The sequence below is a fragment of the Pimephales promelas genome, chromosome 9 (assembly GCF_988280905.1).
Source record: "Pimephales promelas chromosome 9, fPimPro1.hap1.1, whole genome shotgun sequence".
Lineage (NCBI taxonomy): Eukaryota > Metazoa > Chordata > Actinopteri > Cypriniformes > Leuciscidae > Pimephales > Pimephales promelas.
The window spans coordinates 4,598,346-4,613,143 of NC_142777.1; positions in this window are offsets into that span (position 1 = coordinate 4,598,346).

Sequence of the window (14,798 nt, forward strand, 5' to 3'; positions counted from 1 at the left end):
AAAAAAAACGACAGTGGTACCCCTTACGTTTTTTTTTTTGGGCGAAAAATTAAGTTTCTCCAATCTTCCCAAAACTCTGGATTCTGATAGAGGGCCATGAGACTTAGACCTGAGTGCAAAAATGGAGGCCCTAGCCCCTTCCAGAGCTAAGATATCGAAACTCAAAAATTCGGCCCGAAAAAAAAAACGACAGTGGTACCCCTTACGTTTTTTTTTTTTGCGCGAAAAATTAAGTTTCTCCAATCTTCCCAAAACTCTGGATTCTGATAGAGGGCCATGAGACTTAGACCTGAGTGCAAAAATTGAGGCTCTAGCCCCTTCCAGAGCTGAGATATCGAAACTCAAAAATTCGGCCTGAAAAAAAAAACGACAGTGGTACCCCTTACGTTTTTTTTTTTTGGGCGAAAAATTGAGTTTCTCCAATCTTCCCAAAACTCTGGATTCTGATAGAGGGCCATGAGACTTATACCTGAGTGCAAAAAATGGAGGCTCTAGCCCCTTCCAGAGCTGAGATATCGAAACTCAAAAATTCGGCCCGAAAAAAAAAAACGACAGTGGTACCCCTTACGTTTTTTTTTTTTGGGCGAAAAATTAAGTTTCTCCAATCTTCCCAAAACTCTGGATTCTGATAGAGGGCCATGAGACTTAGACCTGAGTGCAAAAATGGAGGCTCTAGCCCCTTCCAGAGCTGAGATATCGAAACTCAAAAATTCGGCCCGAAAAAAAAAACGACAGTGGTACCCCTTAAGTTTTTTTTTTTGGGTGAAAAATTAAGTTTCTCCAATCTTCCCAAAACTCTGGATTCTGATAGAGGGCCATGAGACTTAGACCTGAGTGCAAAAATGGAGGCTCTAGCCCCTTCCAGAGCTGAGATATCGAAACTCAAATATTCGGCCCGAAAAAAAAAACGACAGTGGTACCCCTTACGTTTTTTTCTTTTTGGGCGAAAAATTAAGTTTCTCCAATCTTCCCAAAACTCTGGATTCTGATAGAGGGCCATGAGACTTAGACCTGAGTGCAAAAATGGAGGCTCTAGCCCCTTCCAGAGCTGAGATATCGAAACTCAAAAATTCGGCCCGAAAAAAAAAACGACAGTGGTACCCCTTACGTTTTTTTTTTTGGGTGAAAAATTAAGTTTCTCCAATCTTCCCAAAACTCTGGATTCTGATAGAGGGCCATGAGACTTAGACCTGAGTGCAAAAATGGAGGCTCTAGCCCCTTCCAGAGCTGAGATATCGAAACTCAAAAATTCGGCCCGAAAAAAAAACGACAGTGGTACCCCTTACGTTTTTTTTTTTGGGCGAAAAATTAAGTTTCTCCAATCTTCCCAAAACTCTGGATTCTGATAGAGGGCCATGAAACTTAGACCTGAGTGCAAAAATGGAGGCTCTAGCCCCTTCCAGAGCTGAGATATCGAAACTCAAAAATTCGGCCCGAGAAAAAAAACGACAGTGGTACCCCTTACGTTTTTTTTTTTTTGGGTGAAAAATTAAGTTTCTCCAATCTTCCCAAAACTCTGGATTCTGATAGAGGGCCATGAGGCTTAGACCTGAGTGCAAAAATGGAGGCTCTAGCCCCTTCCAGAGCTGAGATATCGAAACTCAAAAATTCGGCCCGAAAAAAAAACGACAGTGGTACCCCTTACGTTTTTTTTTTTGCGCGAAAAATTAAGTTTCTCCAATCTTCCCAAAACTCTGGATTCTGATAGAGGGCCATGAGACTTAGACCTGAGTGCAAAAATGGAGGCTCTAGCCCCTTCCAGAGCTGAGATATCGAAACTAAAAAATTCGGCCTGAAAAAAAAAAACGACAGTGGTACCCCTTACGTTTTTTTTTTTGGGCGAAAAATTAAGTTTCTCCAATCTTCCCAAAACTCTGGATTCTGATAGAGGGCCATGAGACTTAGACCTGAGTGCAAAAATGGAGGCTCTAGCCCCTTCCAGAGCTGAGATATCGAAACTCAAAAATTCGGCCCGAGAAAAAAAACGACAGTGGTACCCTTTACGTTTTTTTTTTTTGGGCGAAAAATTAAGTTTCTCCAATCTTCCCAAAACTCTGGATTCTGATAGAGGGCCATGAGACTTAGACCTGAGTGCAAAAATGGAGGCTCTAGCCCCTTCCAGAGCTGAGATATCGAAACTCAAAAATTTGGCCCGAGAAAAAAACGACAGTGGTACCCCTTACGTTTTTTTTTTTTGGGCGAAAAATTAAGTTTCTCCAATCTTCCCAAAACTCTGGATTCTGATAGAGGGCCATGAGACTTAGACCTGAGTGCAAAAATGGAGGCTCTAGCCCCTTCCAGAGCTGAGATATCGAAACTCAAAAATTCGGCCCGAAAAAAAAACGACAGTGGTACCCCTTACGTTTTTTTTTTTGGGCGAAAAATTAAGTTTCTCCAATCTTCCCAAAACTCTGGATTCTGATAGAGGGCCATGAGACTTAGACCTGAGTGCAAAAATGGAGGCTCTAGCCCCTTCCAGAGCTGAGATATCGAAACTCAAAAATTCGGCCCGAAAAAAAAACGACAGTGGTACCCCTTACGTTTTTTTCTTTTTGGGCGAAAAATTAAGTTTCTCCAATCTTCCCAAAACTCTGGATTCTGATAGAGGGCCATGAGACTTAGACCTGATTGCAAAAATGGAGGCTCTAGCCCCTTCCAGAGCTGAGATATCGAAACTCAAAAATTCGGCCCGAAAAAAAAACGACAGTGGTACCCCTTACGTTTTTTTTTTTTGGGCGAAAAATTAAGTTTTTCCAATCTTCCCAAAACTCTGGATTCTGATAGAGGGCCATGAGACTTAGACCTGAGTGCAAAAATGGAGGCTCTAGCCCCTTCCAGAGCTGAGATATCGAAACTCAAAAATTCGGCCCGAGAAAAAAAACGACAGTGGTACCCCTTACGTTTTTTTCTTTTTGGGCGAAAAATTAAGTTTCTCCAATCTTCCCAAAACTCTGGATTTTGATAGAGGGCCATGAGACTTAGACCTGATTGCAAAAATGGAGGCTCTAGCCCCTTCCAGAGCTGAGATATCGAAACTCAAAAATTCGGCCCGAAAAAAAAACGACAGTGGTACCCCTTACATTTTTTTTTTTGGGCGAAAAATTAAGTTTCTCCAATCTTCCCAAAACTCTGGATTCTGATAGAGGGCCATGAGACTTAGACCTGAGTGCAAAAATGGAGGCTCTAGCCCCTTCCAGAGCTGAGATATCGAAACTCAAAAATTCGGCCCGAGAAAAAAAACGACAGTGGTACCCCTTACGTTTTTTTTTTTTTGGGCGAAAAATTAAGTTTCTCCAATCTTCCCAAAACTCTGGATTCTGATAGAGGGCCATGAGACTTAGACCTGAGTGCAAAAATGGAGGCTCTAGCCCCTTCCAGAGCTGAGATATCGAAACTCAAAAATTCGGCCCGAGAAAAAAAAACGACAGTGGTACCCCTTACGTTTTTTTTTTTTTGGGTGAAAAATTAAGTTTCTCCAATCTTCCCAAAACTCTGGATTCTGATAGAGGGCCATGAGACTTAGACCTGAGTGCAAAAATGGAGGCTCTAGCCCCTTCCAGAGCTGAGATATCGAAACTCAAAAATTCGGCCCGAAAAAAAAAACGACAGTGGTACCCCTTACGTTTTTTTTTTTTGGGCGAAAAATTAAGTTTCTCCAATCTTCCCAAAACTCTGGATTCTGATAGAGGGCCATGGGACTTAGACCTGAGTGCAAAAATGGAGGCTCTAGCCCCTTCCAGAGCTGAGATATCGAAACTCAAAAATTCGGCCCGAGAAAAAAAAACGACAGTGGTACCCCTTACGTTTTTTTTTTTTGGGTGAAAAATTAAGTTTCTCCAATCTTCCCAAAACTCTGGATTCTGATAGAGGGCCATGAGACTTAGACCTGAGTGCAAAAATGGAGGCTCTAGCCCCTTCCAGAGCTGAGATATCGAAACTCAAAAATTCGGCCCGAAAAAAAAAACGACAGTGGTACCCCTTACGTTTTTTTTTTTTTGGGCGAAAAATTAAGTTTCTCCAATCTTCCCAAAACTCTGGATTCTGATAGAGGGCCATGAGACTTAGACCTGAGTGCAAAAATGGAGGCTCTAGCCCCTTCCAGAGCTGAGATATCGAAACTCAAAAATTCGGCCCGAAAAAAAAAACGACAGTGGTACCCCTTACGTTTTTTTTTTTTTGGGCGAAAAATTAAGTTTCTCCAATCTTCCCAAAACTCTGGATTCTGATAGAGGACCATGAGACTTAGACCTGAGTGCAAAAATGGAGGCTCTAGCCCCTTCCAGAGCTGAGATATCGAAACTCAAAAATTCGGCCCGAAAAAAAAACGACAGTGGTACCCCTTACGTTTTTTTTTTTTGGGCGAAAAATTAAGTTTCTCCAATCTTCCCAAAACTCTGGATTCTGATAGAGGGCCATGAGACTTAGACCTGAGTGCAAAAATGGAGGCTCTAGCCCCTTCCAGAGCTGAGATATCGAAACTCAAAAATTCGGCCCGAAAAAAAAACGACAGTGGTACCCCTTACGTTTTTTTTTTTGCGCGAAAAATTAAGTTTCTCCAATCTTCCCAAAACTCTGGATTCTGATAGAGGGCCATGAGACTTAGACCTGAGTGCAAAAATGGAGGCTCTAGCCCCTTCCAGAGCTGAGATATCGAAACTAAAAAATTCGGCCTGAAAAAAAAAAACGACAGTGGTACCCCTTACGTTTTTTTTTTTGGGCGAAAAATTAAGTTTCTCCAATCTTCCCAAAACTCTGGATTCTGATAGAGGGCCATGAGACTTAGACCTGAGTGCAAAAATGGAGGCTCTAGCCCCTTCCAGAGCTGAGATATCGAAACTCAAAAATTCGGCCCGAGAAAAAAAACGACAGTGGTACCCCTTACGTTTTTTTTTTTTGGGCGAAAAATTAAGTTTCTCCAATCTTCCCAAAACTCTGGATTCTGATAGAGGGCCATGAGACTTAGACCTGAGTGCAAAAATGGAGGCTCTAGCCCCTTCCAGAGCTGAGATATCGAAACTCAAAAATTTGGCCCGAGAAAAAAACGACAGTGGTACCCCTTACGTTTTTTTTTTTTGGGCGAAAAATTAAGTTTCTCCAATCTTCCCAAAACTCTGGATTCTGATAGAGGGCCATGAGACTTAGACCTGAGTGCAAAAATGGAGGCTCTAGCCCCTTCCAGAGCTGAGATATCGAAACTCAAAAATTCGGCCCGAAAAAAAAACGACAGTGGTACCCCTTACGTTTTTTTTTTTGGGCGAAAAATTAAGTTTCTCCAATCTTCCCAAAACTCTGGATTCTGATAGAGGGCCATGAGACTTAGACCTGAGTGCAAAAATGGAGGCTCTAGCCCCTTCCAGAGCTGAGATATCGAAACTCAAAAATTCGGCCCGAAAAAAAAACGACAGTGGTACCCCTTACGTTTTTTTCTTTTTGGGCGAAAAATTAAGTTTCTCCAATCTTCCCAAAACTCTGGATTCTGATAGAGGGCCATGAGACTTAGACCTGATTGCAAAAATGGAGGCTCTAGCCCCTTCCAGAGCTGAGATATCGAAACTCAAAAATTCGGCCCGAAAAAAAAACGACAGTGGTACCCCTTACGTTTTTTTTTTTTGGGCGAAAAATTAAGTTTTTCCAATCTTCCCAAAACTCTGGATTCTGATAGAGGGCCATGAGACTTAGACCTGAGTGCAAAAATGGAGGCTCTAGCCCCTTCCAGAGCTGAGATATCGAAACTCAAAAATTCGGCCCGAGAAAAAAAACGACAGTGGTACCCCTTACGTTTTTTTTTTTTGGGCGAAAAATTAAGTTTCTCCAATCTTCCCAAAACTCTGGATTCTGATAGAGGGCCATGAGACTTAGACCTGAGTGCAAAAATGGAGGCTCTAGCCCCTTCCAGAGCTGAGATATCGAAACTCAAAAATTCGGCCCGAAAAAAAAAACGACAGTGGTACCCCTTACGTTTTTTTTTTTTGGGCGAAAAATTAAGTTTCTCCAATCTTCCCAAAACTCTGGATTCTGATAGAGGGCCATGAGACTTAGACCTGAGTGCAAAAATGGAGGCCCTAGCCCCTTCCAGAGCTAAGATATCGAAACTCAAAAATTCGGACCGAAAAAAAAAACGACAGTGGTACCCCTTACGTTTTTTTTTTTTGCGCGAAAAATTAAGTTTCTCCAATCTTCCCAAAACTCTGGATTCTGATAGAGGGCCATGAGACTTAGACCTGAGTGCAAAAATTGAGGCTCTAGCCCCTTCCAGAGCTGAGATATCGAAACTCAAAAATTCGGCCTGAAAAAAAAACGACAGTGGTACCCCTTACGTTTTTTTTTTTTGGGCGAAAAATTGAGTTTCTCCAATCTTCCCAAAACTCTGGATTCTGATAGAGGGCCATGAGACTTATACCTGAGTGCAAAAATGGAGGCTCTAGCCCCTTCCAGAGCTGAGATATCGAAACTCAAAAATTCGGCCCGAAAAAAAAAAACGACAGTGGTACCCCTTACGTTTTTTTTTTTTTGGGCGAAAAATTAAGTTTCTCCAATCTTCCCAAAACTCTGGATTCTGATAGAGGGCCATGAGACTTAGACCTGAGTGCAAAAATGGAGGCTCTAGCCCCTTCCAGAGCTGAGATATCGAAACTCAAAAATTCGGCCCGAAAAAAAAAACGACAGTGGTACCCCTTACGTTTTTTTTTTTTGGGCGAAAAATTAAGTTTCTCCAATCTTCCCAAAACTCTGGATTCTGATAGAGGGCCATGAGACTTAGACCTGAGTGCAAAAATGGAGGCCCTAGCCCCTTCCAGAGCTAAGATATCGAAACTCAAAAATTCGGCCCGAAAAAAAAAACGACAGTGGTACCCCTTACGTTTTTTTTTTTTGCGCGAAAAATTAAGTTTCTCCAATCTTCCCAAAACTCTGTATTCTGATAGAGGGCCATGAGACTTAGACCTGAGTGCAAAAATTGAGGCTCTAGCCCCTTCCAGAGCTGAGATATCGAAACTCAAAAATTCGGCCTGAAAAAAAAAAACGACAGTGGTACCCCTTACGTTTTTTTTTTTTGGGCGAAAAATTGAGTTTCTCCAATCTTCCCAAAACTCTGGATTCTGATAGAGGGCCATGAGACTTATACCTGAGTGCAAAAATGGAGGCTCTAGCCCCTTCCAGAGCTGAGATATCGAAACTCAAAAATTCGGCCCGAAAAAAAAAAACGACAGTGGTACCCCTTACGTTTTTTTTTTTTTGGGCGAAAAATTAAGTTTCTCCAATCTTCCCAAAACTCTGGATTCTCATAGAGGGCCATGAGACTTAGACCTGAGTGCAAAAATGGAGGCTCTAGCCCCTTCCAGAGCTGAGATATCGAAACTCAAAAATTCGGCCCGAAAAAAAAAACGACAGTGGTACCCCTTACGTTTTTTTTTTTTGGGCGAAAAATTAAGTTTCTCCAATCTTCCCAAAACTCTGGATTCTGATAGAGGGCCATGAGACTTAGACCTGAGTGCAAAAATGGAGGCTCTAGCCCCTTCCAGAGCTGAGATATCGAAACTCAAAAATTCGCCCCCCAAAAAAAACGACAGTGGTACCCCTTACGTTTTTTTCTTTTTGGGCGAAAAATTAAGTTTCTCCAATCTTCCCAAAACTCTGGATTCTGATAGAGGGCCATGAGACTTAGACCTGATTGCAAAAATGGAGGCTCTAGCCCCTTCCAGAGCTGAGATATCGAAACTCAAAAATTCGGCCCGAAAAAAAAACGACAGTGGTACCCCTTACGTTTTTTTTTTTTTGGGCGAAAAATTAAGTTTCTCCAATCTTCCCAAAACTCTGGATTCTGATAGAGGGCCATGAGACTTAGACCTGAGTGCAAAAATGGAGGCTCTAGCCCCTTCCAGAGCTGAGATATCGAAACTCAAAAATTCGGCCCGAGAAAAAAAACGACAGTGGTACCCCTTACGTTTTTTTTTTTTGGGCGAAAAATTAAGTTTCTCCAATCTTCCCAAAACTCTGGATTCTGATAGAGGGCCATAAGACTTAGACCTGAGTGCAAAAATGGAGGCTCTAGCCCCTTCCAGAGCTGAGATATCGAAACTCAAAAATTCGGCCCGAGAAAAAAAAACGACAGTGGTACCCCTTACGTTTTTTTTTTTTGGGTGAAAAATTAAGTTTCTCCAATCTTCCCAAAACTCTGGATTCTGATAGAGGGCCATGAGACTTAGACCTGAGTGCAAAAATGGAGGCTCTAGCCCCTTCCAGAGCTGAGATATCGAAACTCAAAAATTCGACCCGAAAAAAAAAACGACAGTGGTACCCCTTACGTTTTTTTTTTTTGGGCGAAAAATTAAGTTTCTCCAATCTTCCCACAACTCTGGATTCTGATAGAGGACCATGAGACTTAGACCTGAGTGCAAAAATGGAGGCTCTAGCCCCTTCCAGAGCTGAGATATCGAAACTCAAAAATTCGCCCCGAAAAAAAAACGACAGTGGTACCCCTTACGTTTTTTTTTTGGGCGAAAAATTAAGTTTCTCCAATCTTCCCAAAACTCTGGATTCTCATAGAGGGCCATGAGACTTAGACCTGAGTGCAAAAATGGAGGCTCTAGCCCCTTCCAGAGCTGAGATATCGAAACTCAAAAATTCGGCCCGAAAAAAAAACGACAGTGGTACCCCTTACGTTTTTTTTTTTTGGGCGAAAAATTAAGTTTCTCCAATCTTCTCAAAACTCTGGATTCTGATAGAGGGCCATGAGACTTAGACCTGAGTGCAAAAATGGAGGCTCTAGCCCCTTCCAGAGCTGAGATATCGAAACTCAAAAATTCGGCCCGAAAAAAAAAACGACAGTGGTACCCCTTACGTTTTTTTTTTTGGGCGAAAAATTAAGTTTCTCCAATCTTCCCAAAACTCTGGATTCTGATAGAGGGCCATGAGACTTAGACCTGAGTGCAAAAATGGAGGCCCTAGCCCCTTCCAGAGCTAAGATATCGAAACTCAAAAATTCGGCCCGAAAAAAAAAACGACAGTGGTACCCCTTACGTTTTTTTTTTTTGCGCGAAAAATTAAGTTTCTCCAATCTTCCCAAAACTCTGGATTCTGATAGAGGGCCATGAGACTTAGACCTGAGTGCAAAAATTGAGGCTCTAGCCCCTTCCAGAGCTGAGATATCGAAACTCAAAAATTCGGCCTGAAAAAAAAAACGACAGTGGTACCCCTTACGTTTTTTTTTTTTGGGCGAAAAATTGAGTTTCTCCAATCTTCCCAAAACTCTGGATTCTGATAGAGGGCCATGAGACTTATACCTGAGTGCAAAAATGGAGGCTCTAGCCCCTTCCAGAGCTGAGATATCGAAACTCAAAAATTCGGCCCGAAAAAAAAAAACGACAGTGGTACCCCTTACGTTTTTTTTTTTTTGGGCGAAAAATTAAGTTTCTCCAATCTTCCCAAAACTCTGGATTCTGATAGAGGGCCATGAGACTTAGACCTGAGTGCAAAAATGGAGGCTCTAGCCCCTTCCAGAGCTGAGATATCGAAACTCAAAAATTCGGCCCGAAAAAAAAAACGACAGTGGTACCCCTTAAGTTTTTTTTTTGGGTGAAAAATTAAGTTTCTCCAATCTTCCCAAAACTCTGGATTCTGATAGAGGGCCATGAGACTTAGACCTGAGTGCAAAAATGGAGGCTCTAGCCCCTTCCAGAGCTGAGATATCGAAACTCAAATATTCGGCCCGAAAAAAAAAACGACAGTGGTACCCCTTACGTTTTTTTCTTTTTGGGCGAAAAATTAAGTTTCTCCAATCTTCCCAAAACTCTGGATTCTGATAGAGGGCCATGAGACTTAGACCTGAGTGCAAAAATGGAGGCTCTAGCCCCTTCCAGAGCTGAGATATCGAAACTCAAAAATTCGGCCCGAAAAAAAAAACGACAGTGGTACCCCTTACGTTTTTTTTTTTGGGTGAAAAATTAAGTTTCTCCAATCTTCCCAAAACTCTGGATTCTGATAGAGGGCCATGAGACTTAGACCTGAGTGCAAAAATGGAGGCTCTAGCCCCTTCCAGAGCTGAGATATCGAAACTCAAAAATTCGGCCCGAAAAAAAAACGACAGTGGTACCCCTTACGTTTTTTTTTTTGGGCGAAAAATTAAGTTTCTCCAATCTTCCCAAAACTCTGGATTCTGATAGAGGGCCATGAAACTTAGACCTGAGTGCAAAAATGGAGGCTCTAGCCCCTTCCAGAGCTGAGATATCGAAACTCAAAAATTCGGCCCGAGAAAAAAAACGACAGTGGTACCCCTTACGTTTTTTTTTTTTGGGGTGAAAAATTAAGTTTCTCCAATCTTCCCAAAACTCTGGATTCTGATAGAGGGCCATGAGGCTTAGACCTGAGTGCAAAAATGGAGGCTCTAGCCCCTTCCAGAGCTGAGATATCGAAACTCAAAAATTCGACCCGAAAAAAAAAACGACAGTGGTACCCCTTACGTTTTTTTTTTTGGGCGAAAAATTAAGTTTTTTCAATCTTCCCAAAACTCTGGATTCTGATAGAGGGCCATGAGACTTAGACCTGAGTGCAAAAATGGAGGCTCTAGCCCCTTCCAGAGCTGAGATATCGAAACTCAAAAATTCGGCCCGAAAAAAAAAACCGACAGTGGTACCCCTTACGTTTTTTTTTTTTTGGGCGAAAACTTAAGTTTCTCCAATCTTCCCAAAACTCTGGATTCTGATAGAGGGCCATGAGACTTAGACCTGAGTGCAAAAATGGAGGCTCTAGCCCCTTCCAGAGCTGAGATATCGAAACTCACAAATTCGGCCCGAAAAAAAAACCGACAGTGGTACCCCTTACGTTTGTTTTTTTTGCGCGAAAAATTAAGTTTCTCCAATCTTCCCAAAACTCTGGATTCTGATAGAGGGCCATGAGACTTATACCTGAGTGCAAAAATGGAGGCTCTAGCCCCTTCCAGAGCTGATATATCGAAACTCAAAAATTCGGCCCGAAAAAAAAAACGACAGTGGTACCCCTTACGGTTTTTTTTTTTTTTGGGCGAAAAATTAAGTTTCTCCAATCTTCCCAAAACTCTGGATTCTGATAGAGGGCCATGAGACTTAGACCTGAGTGCAAAAATGGAAGCTCTAGCCCTTTCCAGAGCTGAGATATCGAAACTCAAAAATTCGGCCCGAAAAAAAAACGACAGTGTTACCCCTTAAGTTTTTTTTTTTGGGTGAAAAATTAAGTTTCTCCAATCTTCCCAAAACTCTGGATTCTGATAGAGGGCCATGAGACTTAGACCTGAGTGCAAAAATGGAGGCTCTAGCCCCTTCCAGAGCTGAGATATCGAAACTCAAATATTCGGCCCGAAAAAAAAAACGACAGTGGTACCCCTTACGTTTTTTTCTTTTTGGGCGAAAAATTAAGTTTCTCCAATCTTCCCAAAACTCTGGATTCTGATAGAGGGCCATGAGACTTAGACCTGAGTGCAAAAATGGAGGCTCTAGCCCTTTCCAGAGCTGAGATATCGAAACTCAAAAATTCGGCCCGAAAAAAAAAACGACAGTGGTACCCCTTACGTTTTTTTTTTTGGGCGAAAAATTAAGTTTCTCCAATCTTCCCAAAACTCTGGATTCTGATAGAGGACCATGGGACTTAGACCTGAGTGCAAAAATGGAGGCTCTAGCCCCTTCCAGAGCTGAGATATCGAAACTCAAAAATTCGGCCCGAGAAAAAAAAACGACAGTGGTACCCCTTACGTTTTTTTTTTTTGGGTGAAAAATTAAGTTTCTTCAATCTTCCCAAAACTCTGGATTCTGATAGAGGGCCATGAGACTTAGACCTGAGTGCAAAAATGGAGGCTCTAGCCCCTTCCAGAGCTGAGATATCGAAACTCAAAAATTCGGCCTGAAAAAAAAAACGACAGTGGTACCCCTTACGTTTTTTTTTTTTGGGCGAAAAATTGAGTTTCTCCAATCTTCCCAAAACTCTGGATTCTGATAGAGGGCCATGAGACTTATACCTGAGTGCAAAAATGGAGGCTCTAGCCCCTTCCAGAGCTGAGATATCGAAACTCAAAAATTCGGCCCGAAAAAAAAAAACGACAGTGGTACCCCTTACGTTTTTTTTTTTTTGGGCGAAAAATTAAGTTTCTCCAATCTTCCCAAAACTCTGGATTCTGATAGAGGGCCATGAGACTTAGACCTGAGTGCAAAAATGGAGGCTCTAGCCCCTTCCAGAGCTGAGATATCGAAACTCAAAAATTCGACCCGAAAAAAAAAACGACAGTGGTACCCCTTACGTTTTTTTTTTTTGGGCGAAAAATTAAGTTTCTCCAATCTTCCCAAAACTCTGGATTCTGATAGAGGACCATGAGACTTAGACCTGAGTGCAAAAATGGAGGCTCTAGCCCCTTCCAGAGCTGAGATATCGAAACTCAAAAATTCGCCCCGAAAAAAAAACGACAGTGGTACCCCTTACGTTTTTTTTTTGGGCGAAAAATTAAGTTTCTCCAATCTTCCCAAAACTCTGGATTCTCATAGAGGGCCATGAGACTTAGACCTGAGTGCAAAAATGGAGGCTCTAGCCCCTTCCAGAGCTGAGATATCGAAACTCAAAAATTCGGCCCGAAAAAAAAAACGACAGTGGTACCCCTTACGTTTTTTTTTTTTGGGCGAAAAATTAAGTTTCTCCTATCTTCTCAAAACTCTGGATTCTGATAGAGGGCCATGAGACTTAGACCTGAGTGCAAAAATGGAGGCTCTAGCCCCTTCCAGAGCTGAGATATCGAAACTCAAAAATTCGGCCCGAAAAAAAAAACGACAGTGGTACCCCTTACGTTTTTTTTTTTTGGGCGAAAAATTAAGTTTCTCCAATCTTCCCAAAACTCTGGATTCTGATAGAGGGCCATGAGACTTAGACCTGAGTGCAAAAATGGAGGCCCTAGCCCCTTCCAGAGCTAAGATATCGAAACTCAAAAATTCGGCCCGAAAAAAAAAACGACAGTGGTACCCCTTACGTTTTTTTTTTTTGCGCGAAAAATTAAGTTTCTCCAATCTTCCCAAAACTCTGGATTCTGATAGAGGGCCATGAGACTTAGACCTGAGTGCAAAAATTGAGGCTCTAGCCCCTTCCAGAGCTGAGATATCGAAACTCAAAAATTCGGCCTGAAAAAAAAAAACGACAGTGGTACCCCTTACGTTTTTTTTTTTTGGGCGAAAAATTGAGTTTCTCCAATCTTCCCAAAACTCTGGATTCTGATAGAGGGCCATGAGACTTATACCTGAGTGCAAAAATGGAGGCTCTAGCCCCTTCCAGAGCTGAGATATCGAAACTCAAAAATTCGGCCCGAAAAAAAAAAACGACAGTGGTACCCCTTACGTTTTTTTTTTTTTGGGCGAAAAATTAAGTTTCTCCAATCTTCCCAAAACTCTGGATTCTCATAGAGGGCCATGAGACTTAGACCTGAGTGCAAAAATGGAGGCTCTAGCCCCTTCCAGAGCTGAGATATCGAAACTCAAAAATTCGGCCCGAAAAAAAAAACGACAGTGGTACCCCTTACGTTTTTTTTTTTTGGGCGAAAAATTAAGTTTCTCCAATCTTCCCAAAACTCTGGATTCTGATAGAGGGCCATGAGACTTAGACCTGAGTGCAAAAATGGAGGCTCTAGCCCCTTCCAGAGCTGAGATATCGAAACTCAAAAATTCGCCCCCCAAAAAAAACGACAGTGGTACCCCTTACGTTTTTTTCTTTTTGGGCGAAAAATTAAGTTTCTCCAATCTTCCCAAAACTCTGGATTCTGATAGAGGGCCATGAGACTTAGACCTGATTGCAAAAATGGAGGCTCTAGCCCCTTCCAGAGCTGAGATATCGAAACTCAAAAATTCGGCCCGAAAAAAAAACGACAGTGGTACCCCTTACGTTTTTTTTTTTTGGGCGAAAAATTAAGTTTCTCCAATCTTCCCAAAACTCTGGATTCTGATAGAGGGCCATGAGACTTAGACCTGAGTGCAAAAATGGAGGCTCTAGCCCCTTCCAGAGCTGAGATATCGAAACTCAAAAATTCGGCCCGAGAAAAAAAACGACAGTGGTACCCCTTACGTTTTTTTTTTTGGGCGAAAAATTAAGTTTCTCCAATCTTCCCAAAACTCTGGATTCTGATAGAGGGCCATAAGACTTAGACCTGAGTGCAAAAATGGAGGCTCTAGCCCCTTCCAGAGCTGAGATATCGAAACTCAAAAATTCGGCCCGAGAAAAAAAAACGACAGTGGTACCCCTTACGTTTTTTTTTTTTTGGGTGAAAAATTAAGCTTCTCCAATCTTCCCAAAACTCTGGATTCTGATAGAGGGCCATGAGACTTAGACCTGAGTGCAAAAATGGAGGCTCTAGCCCCTTCCAGAGCTGAGATATCGAAACTCAAAAATTCGACCCGAAAAAAAAAACGACAGTGGTACCCCTTACGTTTTTTTTTTTGGGCGAAAAATTAAGTTTCTCCAATCTTCCCACAACTCTGGATTCTGATAGAGGACCATGAGACTTAGACCTGAGTGCAAAAATGGAGGCTCTAGCCCCTTCCAGAGCTGAGATATCGAAACTCAAAAATTCGCCCCGAAAAAAAAACGACAGTGGTACCCCTTACGTTTTTTTTTTGGGCGAAAAATTAAGTTTCTCCAATCTTCCCAAAACTCTGGATTCTCATAGAGGGCCATGAGACTTAGACCTGAGTGCAAAAATGGAGGCTCTAGCCCCTTCCAGAGCTGAGATATCGAAACTCAAAAATTCGGCCCGAAAAAAAAAACGACAGTGGTACCCCTTACGTTTTTTTTTTTTGGGCGAA